The following is a 19703-nucleotide window of genomic DNA, read 5'->3' as shown; positions in this document are numbered from 1 at the left end:
GAATGAATGTCATTAAGGTCTGTTAAATAGCCTGACCAGAACAGTCTGCTTTATCTCTCCCTGCACATGTGCCAGAGCAAGACAGGGCCACGCTAGGCATTCTGGGAGATAGAGATAGAAAAAGGAAGCTGCTGTTTTTGAAATGAGGAAATGTTCCCTGTTCTGTTTTGTCGGAATAATGGGCAATGTAATGAGTTGTGTTCTTTAACGAGGCTGGTTTAATGCCTCGGACATGTTTTACTGGTGATAGCACTGTTCTCCAATGTGTAACTTTTAGGTAACACGAGCTGCTGCAGATAAAGTCATATTTTTTACATTGTGACTGAATTGCTTTGAATGTGTTTTTTGTTCCTCCAGGGGAGTTAATTTAATCATTCTGGTGCTCTTAGTAATCACGTTCTGCAAATTCTCTCTGTGGAAATGAAAGTGGTCTGAAAGCTTCAAATATGATCAGGAATGAAATGAACAGTTCTGAGTTTGACCAATTACAGAGTGGCAGAGATGCAGCCAAACACCTCCCTACTGGGTTTATTTGGAGCCAGTTATCAAACTGTTGTGTTCTGTGAAAAGTAAATAAAAAATAATGTGAAGTACAAATGTGTTTTTTTTGCTTATGCCAACTCCCTCAGAGACAGGTCACAGTCATTACCAACTGCATCCCTGGAGATATTGCTCAAGGGCACATCGACAGTATTTTCACCTTGTCGGCTCAGGGATTCGAACTAACAAACCTGTCAGTTACTGGCCCAATGCGTTAACTGCTAGGCTACCCGCCACCCTACACAAATGTTTAAAGCATAGCACTGTGATGAAGTCATGGCTGTGCCTACTAACCTCAGCCATGAAGTCTAACCCTAACCATGGTTACATGAGATATGTTTGATGTGCACAGAGCCATGCATCCTAGTGCCATGTAAATCAAGGGCTATAAACTACACGCTAACTTCAATCATGTGGCTGCACACACACATGAACACACACACACGATTGATCACAAACAAACAGACACACTCACAGCAGGTGGTCTAGAAACTACAGACTGATATCGACTCCCTCCTACTAAATCCATCTGAGGAGGACACACCTCATTTTCAGTGTGTGTGTGTGTGTGTGTGTGTGTTGTTACAACCCTAAGTCATGTTCCGGTGCTGGTCTGAGCTAAAGGATAAATTATCCTAATGTTGCCATTATTCATCACTGATAACCATCTTAAGCGCATTACGCAATGCGTCGGGTTAGGGGGATATATCGCCTGTAACAAGATCTCATAGTTTCACTCTGAAATTCACTGTATTATGGCTACGGTTTGGGCAAGGGCTTAAAATAAAATAGTAAAAAACATCACTGTTTCTGTCATCAAGTACTCTCCCGGCTTGCCAGAGCATTGTGAACTGCGGTGGAGCAGTAGTCAGATGTCAGAGCAGCACGCTTCGCCTCTGAGTATCATGAGCCGGAGCCAGGGATAGGAAATTGTTTTTATATTATATATCGACATTCTCAAGACCTTTTCAAACGTCCAAAATCCAAGTATATTTCTAGTGATCAGCCTGGATATATAGCATGGCCTTGACCTGTCTTACACACTCTTACACACACACACACACAATTGTCCATACACACATGAACACACATCCGGGGCTACATTTAACGCCAGTGATGGCAGAGGGATTCCCAAGCTGACTAAATGACATGTGGGAAAATTGGGCTGCAAATCAGTTCTTAATTATTGATGTCTGCCTAAACGCTGGGTCGGCTAGTGATGCCTGAGTCACTGAAACTGGCGATGATCTGAACCAGGCGATGATCTGAACCAGGCGGTGATATGAACCAGCCAGTGATCTGAACCAGCTGGTGATCTGACTGCCACATACCTGGGGAACTGGTCATATGTCACATGGCTACAGATGAAGGATCTTAACTAGATCACTCTTTTGTCGCAGAGAATTTTCCTGCTGAATTGGGAAATTGAAATGAGCCTTGTGTGTCCCTGAAAAAGAACAGTTCTCTTTCTTTCCATGTTGGGGCATTTGAGTCATTGGTTTCAGGGCTTGCTATCCGGCTCGCTCAAATGCTAGGCCTTGGTTATATGACTGCAACATTCAATTGTGCAAAGATGTATCTGAAGTTCAGCCATACACATCAACAACCATTGTTTTGTGTAGCTTAATAACACAAGATCAATGCTGGTCTGTACCAGGCTATGACGTACAAGTGTCAAGTCTATGAGAATGCAAAACTTGAGGTTCAATCATGGCCTGGTCTAGCGGTTAGGACTGCTGCCTTCAGTGATGTATTCTTTTTGACATTCATTCTGCGTGGTTACAGGGTTAATTCCGTGTGGTTACAGGAACAAATCAAAGAAAGTGTAGGTTTTAATTCAATGTGGTTCATATTAGGGCTGTGGTTTGTGTATTAATGACTGAATAAATAACTAAAACTAGCTAGATTACAATCCAATTGGTGAAATATATTCCAACAAATATTGTAAAATATGCATTAACAGAAAATGTGCAAATGTCTCCCTCCGGTGGTGTGTTTCCACTAAACAGTCTTGTTGCAGATTAATAACCAGTTTGTGATGACGTAAGGGACACAACATTTACATGTTCACTTTTCAGGTACCAAATAAAAATGTAACGTTCAGTGTGTTTCCATCGCACTTTCAACTCTTCTGATAGTTTTGTCACAAACTGCTACGATAAATAGAAAATGTGCCCACTCTGGTCTTGGCAGGTGCTCTCAGCTCGCAGATACAGTACGGGTAGGTTAGTCGACATCAGTGGTCACTAACCAGCCGAGGCATTTCAAGTCGATCGAAAAACATTTCTGTAAAAACCCAACGATAAAGCCTTGTTTGTTTTAGTCTGGGGCTGTTGGTGGTAGGTGCAGTCAATTCAGTTGCCCTGCGCGCCGGATTGGCAAACTGTTGCCATTTATTGTGTCTGAAGGTACAAACTTTGACTTCCAGGTGGCCCTGGAGAGGAAATCAAGTGCACTATGCCACGGCTGGCCAATCAGATTGCTCAGATGACTGAGTCTGCAGTAATGTAGCAGGCATAAAATAAATCTAAAGCAAAATTGATACTGTGAGATTTTAAAACGTATAACCCTCCCGTGGTCCTGGGGTCAGTGTGACCCAGGTCCTGTGTGTGGAGGGCTCCCCTTTCTGCGCTCTGCGCTCGCGGGTCAGAGCGACCCAGGCCCTGTGTTTCCAGGGCTCTCGCTCTGCGCTGGCGGGTCAGAGCGACCGTGCCAGCCACTGGCTGGCGAGGCGTGTGCCTCTGAGCGTAGTAGAGTGTCTGCGAGTGTCTGCGAGTGTGGCGAGGTTGTGCCCGGCTCCCCGCTCTGCGCTATGTGCTCTGTCCTCGCCGCTCTGCGCTCTCGGGTCAGAGCGACCCAGCCAGCCGCTGCACAGGTCCGGACCTGTGCTCCGCTGTGTGCTAGAGAGCAGCCGAGTGTTGTAGTTGCGCTCTGGGCTCGCGGGTCAGAGCGACCCAGGCCCTGTGTTTCCAGGGCTCTGCGCTTTGCTCTCCCGAGTCAGAGCCACCGTGCCAGCCACTGGCGAGGCGTGTGCCTCTGAGCGTAGTAGAGAGTCTGCGAGTGTGGCGAGGCTGTGCTCTGGGCTCACCGCTCTGCGCTCTGTGCTCTGTCCTCTGTGCTCTGCACTCTCGGGTCAGAGCGACCCTGCCAGCCAGTGGCGAGGCGTGTGCCGTCGCGCGTAGTAGAGTGTGGCGAGGCTGTGCTCTGGGCTCACCGCTCTGGGCTCTGGGCTCTGCTCTCGTGGGTCAGAGCACAGAGCCAGCCGGCCGGCCGCTGCACAGGTCCGGACCTGTGCTCCGCTGTGTGCTAGAGAGCAGCCGAGTGTTCTTGTTGCTCGGCTGGGGGTTGGGTCGACTGCACAGGGCTACACAGGTGCGCGCAAGCGAGCCTCGAGCAGTTTCGGGTCTCGGTATCCCGCGTAATAGAGAGGATACTAATATTGTCATCGGCGCCCACCCACACCAACCCGCACCCACACACACACACACACACACACACACACACACACACACACACACACACACACACAAAGTGACCCGCGCCCCAACCGTGCCAAGTGCGCTCTTCCCCGCAGCTCAGCGGACCCGCTCGGCTCCACCGATCGGCCATGGCCGCGCGTTTTACGGCCGCGCAGGTTCTAGAACAGATCTTGTCCAGCGTGGACCAAGAAGACTACTCGGATTGCCAGGAGGAGGAAGAGGAAGAGGTTTCGGAAGACGAAGACGGGGAGGAATACAACCCCGAGCGTCGCGAGGTCGACGATGCCTCTTCTCCCTCTTCTGAGGAAGAGCAGCAGCCCGAGGAAGAGCCGCCCGAGGACCGCGACGAGGAAGAGATCTCCTCGGCCCCGGACCGACGGGAGCCGCCGTTGCTGTCGAAGAACGGCAAAATCGAGTGGTCCCCGTGGCCTACGGCCGCCACCTCGGGCCCCTGGCGATCTGCCGCGCCGGGGCCGGACCAGACTCCGGGCCCCACGGCCTATGCCGCGACGCAGGCCCGCGACATCGCGTCCGCCTTCCTCCTGTTTGTCACGCCGGCGATAGAAAGGATAATTGTGGAAATGACGAACCTGCACGGGGCCAGAAAATACGGCGACGGCTGGCGACCCATGGACGCCACGGACCTGCGCGCCTACCTAGGGCTGCTGATCCTAGCGGGCGTCTACAGGTCCCGGGCGAGGCCGCGGCAAGCCTGTGGGACGCCGAGAGCGGCAGGACCGTGTTCCGAGCCACCATGTCGCTCAAGGTCTTTCACAGGTACTCGAGGCTGCTGCGATTCGACGACCGCCAGTCGAGACCCGCCAGACTCGCCACGGACAAACTCGCAGCCATACGAGAGGTCTGGGACCTGTGGGAGGCGCGGCTGCCGGCCCTCTACAACCCGGGGCCCGACGTGACGGTGGACGAGCAACTGGTCCCGTTCAGAGGTACTGTGCTTGCGCTTGTGCGCGTGCGTGCGCGTGTGCTTACATGTCTATACAGAGCGTGTGTGACACAACGGTTGGCCCTTTTGTCTACCCCGTTGCACACGGTAACCACACTAATGTCTTGTCCCCTTTCCAAAAAGGCCGCTGTCCTTTCCGTCAGTACATCCCCAGCAAGCCGGCCAAATACGGCATCAAGTCGTTGGTGGCCTGCGACGCCAAGTCCAGCTACGCTTGGAAGATGCAAGGGTACACCGGCAAGGCGGCCGGCGGAGGCCCCGAGAAGAACCAGGGGATGCGCGTCGTCCTCGATCTGACAACGGGCCTGAGCGGTCGCAACGTCACCTGTGACAACTTCTTCACCTCCTACGACCTGGGCCAGCGGCTCCTCGAGAGGAACCTCACCATGGTGGGCACAGTGAGAAAGAACAAGGCCGAGCTCCCGCCCGCGCTGCTCGAGTCCAGGGGCAGACAGGTCCTGTCCTCCAGGTTCGCCTTCACGCCCACCGCCACTCTGGTGTCCTACCTGGCAAAGAGAAACAAGAACGTGCTACTCTTGAGCACGCTGCACACAGAGGGCCACATCAGCGATCGTCGCGACAAGAAGCCGGCCCTCATCCTAGACTACAACTGCAACAAGGGCGGCGTGGACAACCTAGACAAGGTGGTGGGCACCTACAGCTGCAGACGGATGACTGCCCGCTGGCCCCTGGTCGTCTTCCACAACATCCTCGACGTGTCCTCCTACAACGCCTTTGTCATATGGCGAGAGATCAAGCCTGACTGGATGCCTGGCAAGCGGAACAAGCGCAGGGTGTTCCTCGAGCAGCTGGGAAAGGCACTCGTGAAGCCGCTGATCCAAAGAAGGCAGCATCTGCCCCGCACCGGGCGGCGTCAGCCCTTGTCAAAGTCCTACAGAGTGCTACGGCGGCGCCTCCTGATCAACAGAGCCAGGGCCCCGCCGCTGGCACGGCCGCTGCCCGCCCGTTGCCCCGGCCACCACCGGGGCAAGTAAGAGGAAGAGGTGTCAGCTCTGCCCACCCAAGAAGGACTCCAAGACACACACGGTGTGCTGCAGGTGTAAGAAATACATCTGCAAAGGCTGTTCACACGCCTACTGTCACACTTGCGCACAATGGGCCTTTAGCCAGGACGGGACAGGGTGACCCGGAGGACGCGGGGACTAGACACAGTACCAGGACCACGGGAGGGTTAAAACCATGACTAGAGAGAAGGTCAACGAAGACATCAAAGAGCTGCTGTTTTTATGAGTGAGTTCATGTTTAAGTTCTTACTCAGCACTGTCAACACTTTGTATTCAACACTTTTATAACCCATAAAATGAGCGTTCTTCCTATTTCCACTCAGCGCTACAACAAGCACTGCAGCAGTAATGAATGAGGAGGAAAGTGTATCTATAGGCTTGTGTTGTTGTTGTTATTAGCGGTTTGGGTCTTTTTTAATATCAGGGAATAGTTCACTTCCTCTGTTCATAGGAGTAACAACATGAATTTGTGCTTGAGGCAGAAATAATGCGGTGCGACTCGAGTTTCGCCATCAGCTGGTAGACAGTGTCCCTTTTTGGTCAGTGTCGGTGGAGGAAAGGGAGAGCGGAGGGATGCTGAGAGACTGACCATCAGATGCAGGCACCATCAGCCCAGTAAAATAAATAGCGAATTTAAATGTGTGCTCACTCAGCTGTGCCTCACAAGTAACACAACAATAGATCTATTACCGGTATGATTGTATAGCCTACTTCAAATTCTGAAAAAGCTTTTTTTTTTTAAACGTCCCGAACAACAATGCAATGGCAGGTAAATTCAAGCAAAGCCAATATGTGGTGATAATGTATTGGGCCTATAGCTTACTGTACAAACCTCATTGCTACATAACTGTTTTTTAATTGGTTAATGATGCATAGGCTTACATTATGTAAGTCATGTTAATAAAAACTAGAGCGGTAGATCTCAGCATGCATTTTGATTAAGAAAGTGATCTTGACTCAGAAAAGGTTGGTGACCACTGGTCTAAATGATGAGATTATTATGGATAAAAGCAATAATATTTGTATTTGTCAAACGGCAGTCAAGCATCGATCATCATGTCACCGGAAGCATCCAGTGGTCATCCAGATCATACCGTGCACTTTCCCCAATATGTGGAGTTCATCAAAACGTATTTCATCTGTAGCCCAATAAACTGCATACACTGTCGCATTCAAGTAACCTACTTAATGTACTATGTAGGTACAGTGCATTGCAAGAGTATTCACCCCCATTATCATTTTTACTATATTGTTGCATTACAACCTGTAAATTAAATTGATTTTTTATTATGATTTCATGTAATGGACATACACAAAACAGTCCAAATTGGTGAAGTGAAATGAAAAAATGTTCAAAGAATTCAGAAACCCCCAGAAAAGTGTTGCTTGCATATGTATCCACCCCTTTGTTGGTGCAACCAATTACCTTCAGAAGTCACATAATTAGTTCAATAAAGTCCACCTGTGTGCTATATAAGTGTCACATGATCTGTCACATGATCTCAGTATATATACACCTGTTCTGAAAGGCCCCAGAGTCTGCAACACCACTAAGCAAGGGGCACCACCAAGCAAGTTGTACCATGAAGACCAAGGAGCTCTCCAAACAGGTCAGGGACAAAGCTGTGGAGAAGTACAGATCAGGGTCAAATCAAATCAAATCAAATCAAATTTTATTTGTCACATACACATGGTTAGCAGATGTTAATGCGAGTGTAGCGAAATGCTTGTGCTTCTAGTTCCGACAATGCAGTAATAACGAGCAAGTAATCTAACTAACAATTCCAAAAAAAACTACTGTCATACACAGTGTAAGGGGATAAAGAATATGTACATACGGATATATGAATGAGTGATGGTACAGAGCAGCATAGGCAAGATACAGTAGATGATATCGAGTACAGTATATACATATGAGATAAGTATGTAAACCAAGTGGCATAGTTAAAGTGGCTAGTGATACATGTATTACATAAGGATGCAGTCGATGATATAGAGTACAGTATCAACGTATGCATATGAGATGAACAATGTAGGGTAAGTAACATTATATAAGGTAGCATTGTTTAAAGTGGCTAGTGATATATTTAGCTAGTGGCTAGTGGCTAGTGGCTAGTGATATATTTATATTTATATTTAGCCACTCAATGTTAGTGGTGGCTGTTTAACAGTCTGATGGCCTTGAGATAGAAGCTGTTTTTCAGTCTCTCGGTCCCAGCTTTGATGCACCTGTACTGACCTCGCCTTCTGGATGGCAGCGGGGTGAACAGGCAGTGGCTCGGTGGTTGATGTCCTTGATGATCTTTATGGCCTTCCTGTAGCATCGGGTGGTGTAGGTGTCCTGGAGGGCAGGTAGTTTGCCCCCGGTGATGCGTTGTGCAGACCTCACTACCCTCTGGAGAGCCTTACGGTTGAGGGCGGTGCAGTTGCCATACCAGGCGGTGATACAGCCCGCCAGGATGCTCTCGATTGTGCATCTGTAGAAGTTTGTGAGTGCTTTTGGTGACAAGCCAATTTCTTCAGCCTCCTGAGGTTGAAGAGGCGCTGCTGCGCCTTCCTCACGATGCTGTCTGTGTGAGTGGACCAATTCAGTTTGTCTGTGATGTGTATGCCGAGGAACTTAAAACTTGCTACCCTCTCCACTACTGTTCCATCGATGTGGATGGGGGTGTTCCTCTGCTGTTTCCTGAAGTCCACAATCATCTCCTTAGTTTTGTTGACGTTGAGTGTGAGGTTATTTTCCTGACACCACACTCCGAGGGCCCTCACCTCCTCCCTGTAGGCCGTCTCTCGTTGTTGGTAATCAAGCCTACCACTGTTGTGTCGTCCGCAAACTTGATGATTGAGTTGGAGGCGTGCATGGCCACGCAGTCGTGGGTGAACAGGAGTACAGGAGAGGGCTCAGAACGCACCCTGTGGGGCCCCAGTGTTGAGGATCAGCGGGGAGGAGATGTTGTTGCCTACCCTCACCACCTGGGGCGGCCCGTCAGGAAGTCCAGTACCCAGTTGCACAGGGCTGGTCGAGACCCAGGGTCTCGAGCTTGATGACGAGCTTGGAGGGTACTATGGTGTTGAATGCCGAGCTGTAGTCGATGAACAGCATTCTCACATAGGTATTCCTCTTGTCCAGATGGGTTAGGGCAGTGTGCAGTGTGGTTGAGATTGCATCGTCTGTGGACCTATTTGGGCGGTAAGCAAATTGGAGTGGGTCAAGGGTGTCAGGTAGGGTGGAGGTGATATGGTCCTTGACTAGTCTCTCAAAGCACTTCATGATGACGGATGTGAGTGCTACGGGGCGGTAGTCGTTTAGCTCAGTTACCTTAGGGTTATAAAAAATATCAGAAACTTTGAACATCCCATGGAGCACCATTAAATCCATTATTAATAAATGGAAAGAATATGGCACCACAACATGTTGTGTCTTGTGTTTGGCCTCACATGGTTCTCAATCAGAGGCAGGTGTCGTTAGTTGTCTCTGATTGAGAAACATACTTAGGTAGCCTTTTCCCACCTGTGTTTCGTAGGCGATTGTTTTCTGTCTTTGTGTATGTCACCAGACAGGACTGTTTAGTTTCTTGTCATTCTCTTTGTTATATTTGTTTTCGTGTTCTGTGTTTAATAAATTCATCATGAACATGTACCACGCTGCGCATTGGTCCTCCGATCCTTGCTACTCCTCCTCAGAAGACGAGCGTTACAGTTGCCTAGTCACTTTATCCCTACCTATACGAACATATCTACCTCAATTACCCCGTACCCCTGTACTTTGACTTGGTACTGATTCCCCGTGTGTAAAGCCAAGTTATCGTTGCTCATTGTGTATTTATTCCTTGTGTTATTATCTTTCCACTATTTTTTTCTCTCTGCATTGTTGGGAAGGGCCCGTGAATAAGCATTTCACTGTTAGTAAACACCTGTTGTCTACAAAAGCATGTGACAAATAAAATGACCTTTGATTTGATGGTGTAGTAGTGTTAGTAATTGTTCTGTCTCACTGCGACACCAACTAGCAACATCAGTCGATCACGTTCCTGCCCTGTCTGTGGCCTCTAGCCGACTAACAACCCCACTCAAATACTGTACATCCTGCCCTGTCTGTGGACTCTAGCCGACTAACAACCCCACTCAAATACTGTACATCCTGCCCTGTCTGTGGCCTCTAGCCGACTAACAACCCCACTCAAATACTGTACATCCTGCCCTGTCTGTGGACTCTAGCCGACTAACAACCCCACTCAAATACTGTACATCCTGCCCTGTCTGTGGCCTCTAGCCGACTAACAACCCCACTCAAATACTGTACATCCTGCCCTGTCTGTGGCCTCTAGCCGACTAACAACCCCACTCAAATACTGTACATCCTGCCCTGTCTGTGGACTCTAGCCGACTAACAACCCCACTCAAATACTGTACATCCTGCCCAGTCTGTGGCCTCTAGCCGACTAACAACCCCACTCAAATACTGTACATCCTGCCCTGACTGTGGCCTCTAGCTGACTAACAACCCCACTCAAATACTGTACATCCTGCCCAGTCTGTGGCCTCTAGCTGACTAACAACCCCACTCAAATACTGTACATCCTGCCCTGACTGGCCTCTAGCTGACTAACAACCCCACTCAAATACTGTACATCCTGCCCTGTCTGTGGCCTCTAGCTGACTAACAACCCCACTCAAATACTGTACATCCTGCCCTGACTGTGGCCTCTAGCTGACTAACAACCCCACTCAAATTCTGTACATCCTGCCCTGACTGGCCTCTAGCCGACTAACAACCCCACTCAAATACTGTACATCCTGCACTGTCTGTGGCCTCTAGCTGACTAACAACCCCACTCAAATTCTGTACATCCTGCCCTGACTGTTGCCTCTAGTCCAGAGTAATGAAAACGTTTAAATAACATAACCTCTCTGTCTATTGAGACGATGAGAACGTTTTAGCAACATGGCCCCTCTCTGTGTGTTTATTTGTGAAACAGGGGAGCTCTGCCAGAACATTTCCCGTGTTGCTCTCCTTTCATCAATGATTCAGGAGGCCAGAGACATAGGAGCTCTTTAACTGTGGAACCACTCTGGTTGACTGGCCAGTCTATTATATGTGTGTGACTGTGTGGGTGTGTGTGTGTGTGTGTGTGAATGTGTGTGTGTGTGTGACTGTGTGTTTGAAAAGAAAGAGAATGCTGATTCTCCACCTCCATCTCTCCTTCCTTCTCCTTCCTTCCTCCCTCCATCCTTCTCCCTCCTCCTTCTCCTCCCCTGTATTCTAAATAAAATATGAGCTGCATTGCTGGGAGCTGAAGATGGCTGCTGTCATTAATGTCATTCATCACACATACACCTGTAAACACACACACACAACTACACTACACACACTCACAAACTTGACATGTGAGGATTTGTGGTGCCATTAAAATAATTAATCAGACGTAAATACACAGTTAGGGATATGTCAGCGATGAGATTGACTGAAAAGTTATATGTCTGTGAACACCTACACATGGAGAGGGAGAGAGAGCACAGAGGTGTGGGAAAGGAGGATGAATGACAGAAACAATTATCGAAGAAACATACATTGATCTTTCGACCTACAGTAGGTGTTCCTGTAAACCGAATGTCAGCTTCAGGGTATTCCTAGGAAACAGTGTCAGCTTCAGGGTATTCCTAGGAAACAGTGTCAGCTTCAGGGTATTCCTAGGAAACAGTGTCAGCTTCAGGGTATTCCTAGGAAACAGTGTCAGCTTCAGGGTATTCCTAGGAAACAGTGTCAGCTTCACGGTATTCCTAGGAAACAGTGTCAGCTTCAGGGTATTCCTAGGAAAACAGTGACAGCTTCAGGGTATTCCTAGGAAACAGTGTCAGCTTCAGGGTATTCCTAGGAAAACAGTGACAGCTTCAGGGTATTCCTAGGAAAACAGTGACAGCTTCAGGGTATTCCTAGGAAAACAGTGACAGCTTCAGGGTATTCCTAGGAAAACAGTGACAGCTTCAGGGTATTCCTAGGAAAACAGTGACAGCTTCAGGGTATTCCTAGGAAAACAGTGACAGCTTCAGGGTATTCCTAGGAAAACAGTGTCAGAAAGCAGGAAGACACAGTTTTGTGCTAGCATAGAAAACATTTCATGCCTTTAGGATATACACATTCTGTCACACCTGGGCCCTGACAGTAAATCTCAGTAAGACAAAAATAATGGTGTTCCAAAAAAGGTCCAGTCGCCAGGACCACAAATACAAATTCCATCTAGACACTGTTGACCTAGAGCACACAAAAAAAACTATACATACCTCGGCCTGAGCAGAATTCTGCCAAAATATTCTCTGTGTACAACGTAAAACACCAAATAACGCATGCAGAGCAGAACTTGCCGATACCCACTAATGATCAAAATCCAGAGAAGAACCGTCAATTCTCCAACCACTTAAAAGGAAGCGATTCCCAAATCTTCCATAACAAAGCCATCACCTACAGAGAGATGAACCTGGAGAAGAGTCCCTTCAGCAAGCTGGTCCTGGGGCTCTGTTCACAAACAGACTCCACAGAGTCCGAGGACAACAACACAATTAGACTCAACCAAATCACAAGAAAACAAAAAGATAATTACTTGACACATTGAAAATAATTATCAAAAGAACTGAGCGAACTAGAATGCTTTTTGGCCCTAAACAGAGAGTACACAGCGGCATGAAGGAAGGAATGAAGGAAACATTTGACTATGTACAGACTCAGAAATACCACATTGTGCCATCACAGCATCAAGATATGTGACCTGTTGCCACAAGAAAAGGGCAACCTGTGAAGATCAAACACCTTTGAGAGAGAGAGAGACAGAGAGCAGAGAGAGAGAGAGAGAGAGAGAGAGGAGAGAGACAGAGAGAGAGAGAGAGAGAGAGAGAGAGAGAGAGAGAGAGAGAGAGAGAGAGAGAGAGAACAGAGAGAGAGACAGAGAGAGAGAGAGAGAGAGAGAGAGAGAGAGAGAACAGAGAGAGAGAGAGGGAGAGAGAGAGAGAGAGTGAGAGAGAGAGAGAGAGACAGAGAGAGAGAGAGAGACAGAGAGGAGAGAGAGAGAGAGAGAGAGACAGAGAGAGAGAGAGACCCTGTCTCTTTTCTGGCTCCAGTCACCCTTGTCCTTTTTAGGAGTCATCAGCTAAATTGAATCAATAAGTAATTAACACTTTTGGTCTTTGGTGCCAAGCCTGTCTCCTTCACAGCACATAACAAAACACACGCACACAGACATTCTATTATTCATTTTCCTACACTAAGCCCTTTCTCCACTCGGCTCTTATGAGTTCAGATACAGGACTAGGAATATTGATCAAAGCAAACTGTGCGCCAGGTCAACTGGCTAAACACGGAACACAACAATTGTATTGAGCTCCCTGGAAAGACAAAGTTCTCAGCTCTCTCTCCATCAGCTCTCTCTATCCATCTATCGCTCACCATCAGCTCTCTCTCTACATCAGCTCTCTCTCTCAACATCTATCTCTATCCATCTATCGCTCTCCATCAGCTCTCTCCACCAGCTCTCCATCAGCTTTCTCTCCATCAGCTCTCTCCCCATCTATCGCTCACCATCATCTCTCTCTCTCCATCAGCTCTCTCTCTCTCTCTCTCTCTATTTCTCCATCAGCTCTCTCTCCATCAATTATCTCCTCCATCATCTCTCTCTCTCTCTCTCTCTCTCTCTCTCTATTTCTCCATCATCTCTCTCTCCATCAGATCTCTCTCTCTCCATCAGCATTCTCTCCATCATCTCTCTCTCTCCATTAGTTCTTAGCTCTCTCTCTCATTCGGGTCTCTGTCCATTAGTTATCTCTCTCTCTATCAGCTCTCTGTCCATTAGTCATCTCTCTCCAACATCTCTCTCCATCATCTATCTCTTTCCATCAGCTCCTACCTCATCATCTCTCTCTCTCTCTCCATCAGCTCTCTCTCTCTCCATAAGTTCTCTCTCGCCATTCAGTTCTCTCTCTCCATTAGAAATATCTCTTCATCAGCTCTCTCTCTCATTCGGCTCTCTCTCTCTCCATCAGCACTCTCACTCTCCATCTGCTCTCTCTGTCCATTAGTTCTCTCTCTCTCCATCATCTATCTCTCTCCATCAGCTCCTGTCTCATCATCTCTCTCTCGTCATCAGCTTTCTCTCTCCAAGATCTCTCTCCCTTCAATATATCTCTCACTCTCCATCATGTCTCTCTCTCCATCATCTCCGGCCCTCCATTATTTATCTCCCTTCATCAGCTCTCTCTCCCTCTCCATCGACTCACTCTTTGTTAGTTCTCTCTCTTCAACATCTCTCTCTCCATCTACAGCTCTCCATGAGCTCTCTCTCTCCATTAGTTATCTCTATCCATCAGCTCACTCTCCATCAGCTTTCTCTCCATCATCTCTCTTACCTTCAGCTCTCTCTCTCCATCAGCTCTTTTCTCCATGATCTATCTATCTCATCTATCAGCTCTCTCGCCATCTCTCTCCATCAGCTCTCTCATCTTCTCTCTCGCTCCATCCGCTCTCCCTCTCCGCAAGCTCTCTCCATCCGCTCTCCCTCTCCATCAGCTCTCTCTCTCCATCCGCTCTCCCTCTCCATCAGCTCTCTCTCTCCATCCGCTCTCCCTCTCCATCAGCTCTCTCTCTCCATCTGCTCTCCCTCTCCATCAGCTCTCTCTCTCCATCCGCTCTCCCTCTCCATCAGCTCTCTCTCTCCATCCGCTCTCCCTCTCCATCAGCTCTCTCCATCTCCATCCGCTCTCTCTCTCCATCAGCTCTCCCTCTCCATCCGCTCTCCCTCTCCATCCGCTCTCTCTCTCCATCCGCTCTCCCTCTCCATCAGCTCTCTCTCTCCATCAGCTCTCTCTCTCCATCCGCTCTCCCTCTCCGCAAGCTCTCTCTCTCTGCAACAGCTATTTCTTAAGTCAAATCACATTTTATTGATTTGCACCGAATACAACAGGTGTAGACTTTATTGTGAAATGGTTGCTAAGACCTTACAGGGGAATATTAGACCTCCACATTATACCTTGATCTAAAGGTACAGGGGAACATTATACCTTGATCTAAAGGTACAGGGGAACATTATACCTTGATCTAAAGGTACAGGGGAACATTATACCTTGATCTAAAGGTACAGGGGAACATTATACCTTGATCTAAAGGTACAAGGGAACATTATACCTTGATCTAAAGGTATACCTTGATCTAAAGGTACAGGGACAGGGGAACATTATACCTTGATCTAAAGGTACAGGGGAACATTATACCTTGATCTAAAGGTACAGGGGAACATTATACCTTGATCTAAAGGTACAGGGGAACATTATACCTTGATCTAAAGGTACAGGGGAACACTAGTTTAAAGTACTTTATACCTTGATATACACTTGTTCTGCTCTCTTCTGATGTGACTCCATCCTAGTCCATCCCATACATGCCCAATACATTTCTACTTTGGTTTATATTCTGTAATGCTAGTATATCAATCTATCAACTCTCCAAGCGAACGAGACATTGTTGCTGAATTATGTCACGCCCTGACCATAGAGAGGTTTTCATTCTCTATGTTGGTTAGGTCGGGGTGTGACTATGGGTGGGTTATCTAGGTGAATATATAACCTCCAATGACGGTCAACAGACCGGAACCTCCAGCGACGGTCGGCAGTCCAGAGCCTCCAGCGACGGTCTGCAGTATTTTTGTATTTTTTTTGTATTTTACCTTTATTTAACCAGGCAAGTCAGTTAAGAACAAATTCTTATTTTCAGTGACGGCCTAGGAACAGTGGGTTAACTGCCTGTTCAGGGGCAGAACGACAGATTTGTACCTTGTCAGCTCGGGGGTTTGAACTTGCAACCTTCCGGTTACTAGTCCAATGCTCTAACCACTAGGCTACCCTGCCGCCCCGTCCAGTCCAGAGCCTCCAGCGACGGTCCACAGACCGGAACCTCCAGCGACAGTCGGCAGTCCAGAGCCTCCAGTGACGGTCCGCAGTCCAGGGCCTCCAGCGACAGTCGGCAGTCCAGAGCATCCAGCGACCGTCGGCAGTCCAGAGCCTCCAGCGACCGTCGGCAGTCCAGAGCCTCCAGCGACCGTCGGCAGTCCAGAGCCTCCAGCGACCGTCGTCAGGCCAGAGCCTCCTGTGATGGTTCCCAGTCCAGATCATCCAGCGACCGTCGGCAGTCCAGAGCCTCCAGCGACGTGTCGGCAGTCCAGAGCCTCCAGCAACCGTCGGCAGTCCAGAGCATCCAGCGACCGTCGGCAGGCCAGAGCCTCCAGCAACGGGTCGGCAGTCTAGAGCCTCCAGCGACGTGTCGGCAGTCCAGAGCCTCCAGCGACGTGTCGGCAGTCCAGAGCCTCCAGCAACGTGTCGGCAGTCCAGAGCCTCCAGCGACGTGTCGGCAGTCCAGAGCCTCCAGCAACGTGTCGGCAGTCCAGAGCCTCCAGCGACAGTCGGCAGTCCAGAGCCTCCAGTGATGGTCCGCAGTCCAGGGCCTCCAGCGACCGTCGGCAGTCCAGAGCATCCAGGGACCGTCAGCAGTCCAGAGCCTCCAGCGACCGTCGGCAGTCCAGAGCCTCCAGGGACCGTCAGCAGGCCAGAGCCTCCATGGTTCCCAGCCAGATCATCCAGCGACCGTCGGCAGTCCAGAGCCTCCAGTGACTTTCGGCAGTCCAGAGCCTCCAGCGACCGTCAGCAGGCCAGAGCCTCCTGTGATGGTTCCCAGTCCAGATCATCCAGCGACCGTCGGCAGTCCAGAGCCTCCAGCGACTTTCGGCAGTCTAGAGCCTCCAGCGACGCGTCGGCAGTCCAGAGCCTCCAGCGACGTTTCGGCAGTCCAGAGCCTCCAGCAATGTGTCGGCAGTCTATTGCCTCTAGCGACGTGTCGGCAGTCCAGAGCCTCCAGCGACGTGTCGGCAGTCCAGAGCCTCCAGCAATGTGTCGGCAGTCTATTGCCTCTAGCGACGTGTCGACAGTCCAGAGCCTCCAGCAACGTGTCAGCAGTCCAGAGCCTCCAGCAACGTGTCGGCAGTCTAGAACCTGCCTCTCGGCAGTCCAGAGCGTGTCGAGTCCAGTCCAGAGCCGGCAGTCCAGCAACCAGTGACCGTCAGCAGTCCAGAGCCTCCAGCAACGTGTCGGCAGTCCAGAGCCTTCATGTTTTGTTTTTTCGCTTTTTTGTTTTCTTCTTTGAGTTTCTCTTCCCAATAAAAGGATGGAAACATACCACACTGCATCTTGGTTCACTCCTTATAACGATTGTGACATGTAACTAATCAATGATTTGGAGAAAACCAAACAGTTTTTTATCCCAGCAGGTTGTTCTCCCAGCAGGTTGTTCTCCCAGCACGTTGTTTTCCCAGCAGGTTGTTCTCCCAGCAGGTTGTTCTCCCAGCACGTTGTTTTCCAAGTAGGTTGTTCTCCCAGCAGGTTGTTCTCCCAGCAGGTTGTTCTCCCAGCAGGTTGTTCTCCCAGCAGGTTGTTCTCCCAGCAGGTTGTTCTCCCAGCAGGTTGTTCTCCCAGCAGGTTGTTCTCCCAGCAGGTTGTTCTCCCAGCAGGTTGTTCTCCCAGCAGGTTGTTCTCCCAGCAGGTTGTTCTCCCAGCAGGTTGTTCTCCCAGCAGGTTGTTCTCCAAACAGGTTGTTCTCCCAACAGGTTGTTCTCCCAGCAGGTTGTTCTCCCAGCAGGTTGTTCTCCAAACAGGTTGTTCTCCCAGCAGGTTGTTCTCCAAACAGGTTGTTCTCCCAGCAGGTTGTTCTCCAAACAGGTTGTTCTCCCAGCAGGTTGTTCTCCCAGCAGGTTGTTCTCCAAACAGGTTGTTCTCCCAGCAGGTTGTTCTCCCAGCAGGTTGTTCTCCCAGCAGGTTGTTCTCCCAGCAGGTTGTTCTCTAAGCATTTTGCATTTTGTTTCTTTTGAAAAACTGTTTGGCCTGGAGTGATTATAAATAACGATCTGACTCCTGGAATATAATACAACCATTTTCCATTTGATTCTATGCTATTATATTCTGTGGATCTTTGGGCATTTTCCAGCTAACAATGAAGTCCAAACTGATGGGTAAAGGCGCATTGCTTTCTGGAAGCATGAGCAAGGTCTCATCCACATGTACAAATCATTGGGAATGAAACCAAGAGCATGAACATACTCCCAACGTGTTCAGTAGGTCCACCTATGAAAGCCCAGGTTACCCGGCTGTGGGGAAGTCAAACAGCTCTTTCTCAAGCAGCAGTGAGGTGGAAGCTAGCGTGGTGTTGAAATAGGACGTTGAGAAAACTTCAAACATCACAAGATAGTGATGTTAAAGGTTATTTAAAATACGAGATTAAAATAGTTCAAAGACAACGTATGTAAACATCCGCACGTAAAGATCAACCCTGTCCAGACCTGTTTGGATAATGATGTATTGAGCCATTCGGAGATGCACTTTGTAGGTTCTACTGTGTTCATTAGGGCCTAAGTGACATTTTTCATTGATACTCTGCATTAATTGTATGGCGTAAACACATCCAGATAATCAGCTCGTTTTTGTGGTGACTTTTTTTGGGATTGAAGAAAATCTCGGAATATTTATTTGTACGGCTGTGGAGAGGCAAATGGCCAACTTGACAATATCACAACGACTTGGAGACAGTGGGTTCAGAACAACAGACAAAAACTGTTTACAATTATATATATATATATATATATATATATATATATATATATATATATATATATACCACCACCCAAAAGGGCACTAGGCTGGTGGGATGGCAAAAGAGCAGGTGTACGGGCACACCTGCTGTTTCCAACCTGTCGATGCCATCCTTCCCTCTCATGTATAATTGGCCAGCTGAGGCCAGATGATGTCTCAGCTTTTCCCAGGTGGCTCCTGTATACGCTACAGGCTTATAAAGATCCTCAACCACACACACACACCACAATAATATGGGTCGTGAGATGGAGAGATAGCTGAATAATATGGGTCGTGAGATGGAGAGATAGCTGAATAATATGGGTAGTGAGATGGAGAGATACCTGAATAATATGGGTAGTGAGATGGAGAGATACCTGAATAATATGGGTAGTGAGATGGAGAGATAGCTGAATAATATGGGTCGTGAGATGGAGAGATACCTGAATAATATGGGTCGTGAGATGGAGAGATACCTGAATAATATGGGTAGTGAGATGGAGAGATAGCTGAATAATATGGGTCGTGAGATGGAGAGATACCTGAATAATATGGGTAGTGAGAGATGAGAGAGACTGAATAATATGGGTCGGCTGAGATGGAGATATACCTGAATAATATGGGTAGTGAGATGCAGAGATAAATCCTGAATAATATGGGTAAATCCACCCAGGATGAGATATACCTGAATAATATGGGTAGTGAGCTGGAAACGGGTGAGAAATGAAACCAGACATATGCATTGTTCCCCAGACAGCATCACCCACTCTTTTCTGAGCGGATAAATCCACCCAGGCTGATAAATCCACCCAGGCCGATAAATCCACCCAAGCCGATAAATCCACCCAGGCCAATAAATCCACCCAGGCTGATAAATCCACCCAGGCTGATACACAAAACATATTTTGCTTAGATAATTAGTGAGTTTGTATGTTGTCAACATTAAACGACGAAAATTAAATAAATGGTGAGCAAATGAAACCAGACACACTCCCAGGTCATTGTTCCCAGTGCTAGAACAGCATCATTATAAGGAACCAG

At 48.5% G+C, this 19703-nt stretch overlaps 1 pseudogene; it reads left to right on the top strand.

The window, feature by feature from the left end:
* Window positions 1–2578: 2578 nt before the first annotated feature.
* LOC121839166 lies at window positions 2579–16655 on the top strand (annotated as a pseudogene).
* The last annotated feature ends 3048 nt before the right edge of the window (window positions 16656–19703 follow it).

This window comes from Oncorhynchus tshawytscha, linkage group LG14 (genome assembly GCF_018296145.1).
Source record: "Oncorhynchus tshawytscha isolate Ot180627B linkage group LG14, Otsh_v2.0, whole genome shotgun sequence".
NCBI lineage: Eukaryota > Metazoa > Chordata > Actinopteri > Salmoniformes > Salmonidae > Oncorhynchus > Oncorhynchus tshawytscha.
Note: the sequence above shows the minus strand (reverse complement) of the source record. Positions and strands in the feature narration are given on the sequence as shown.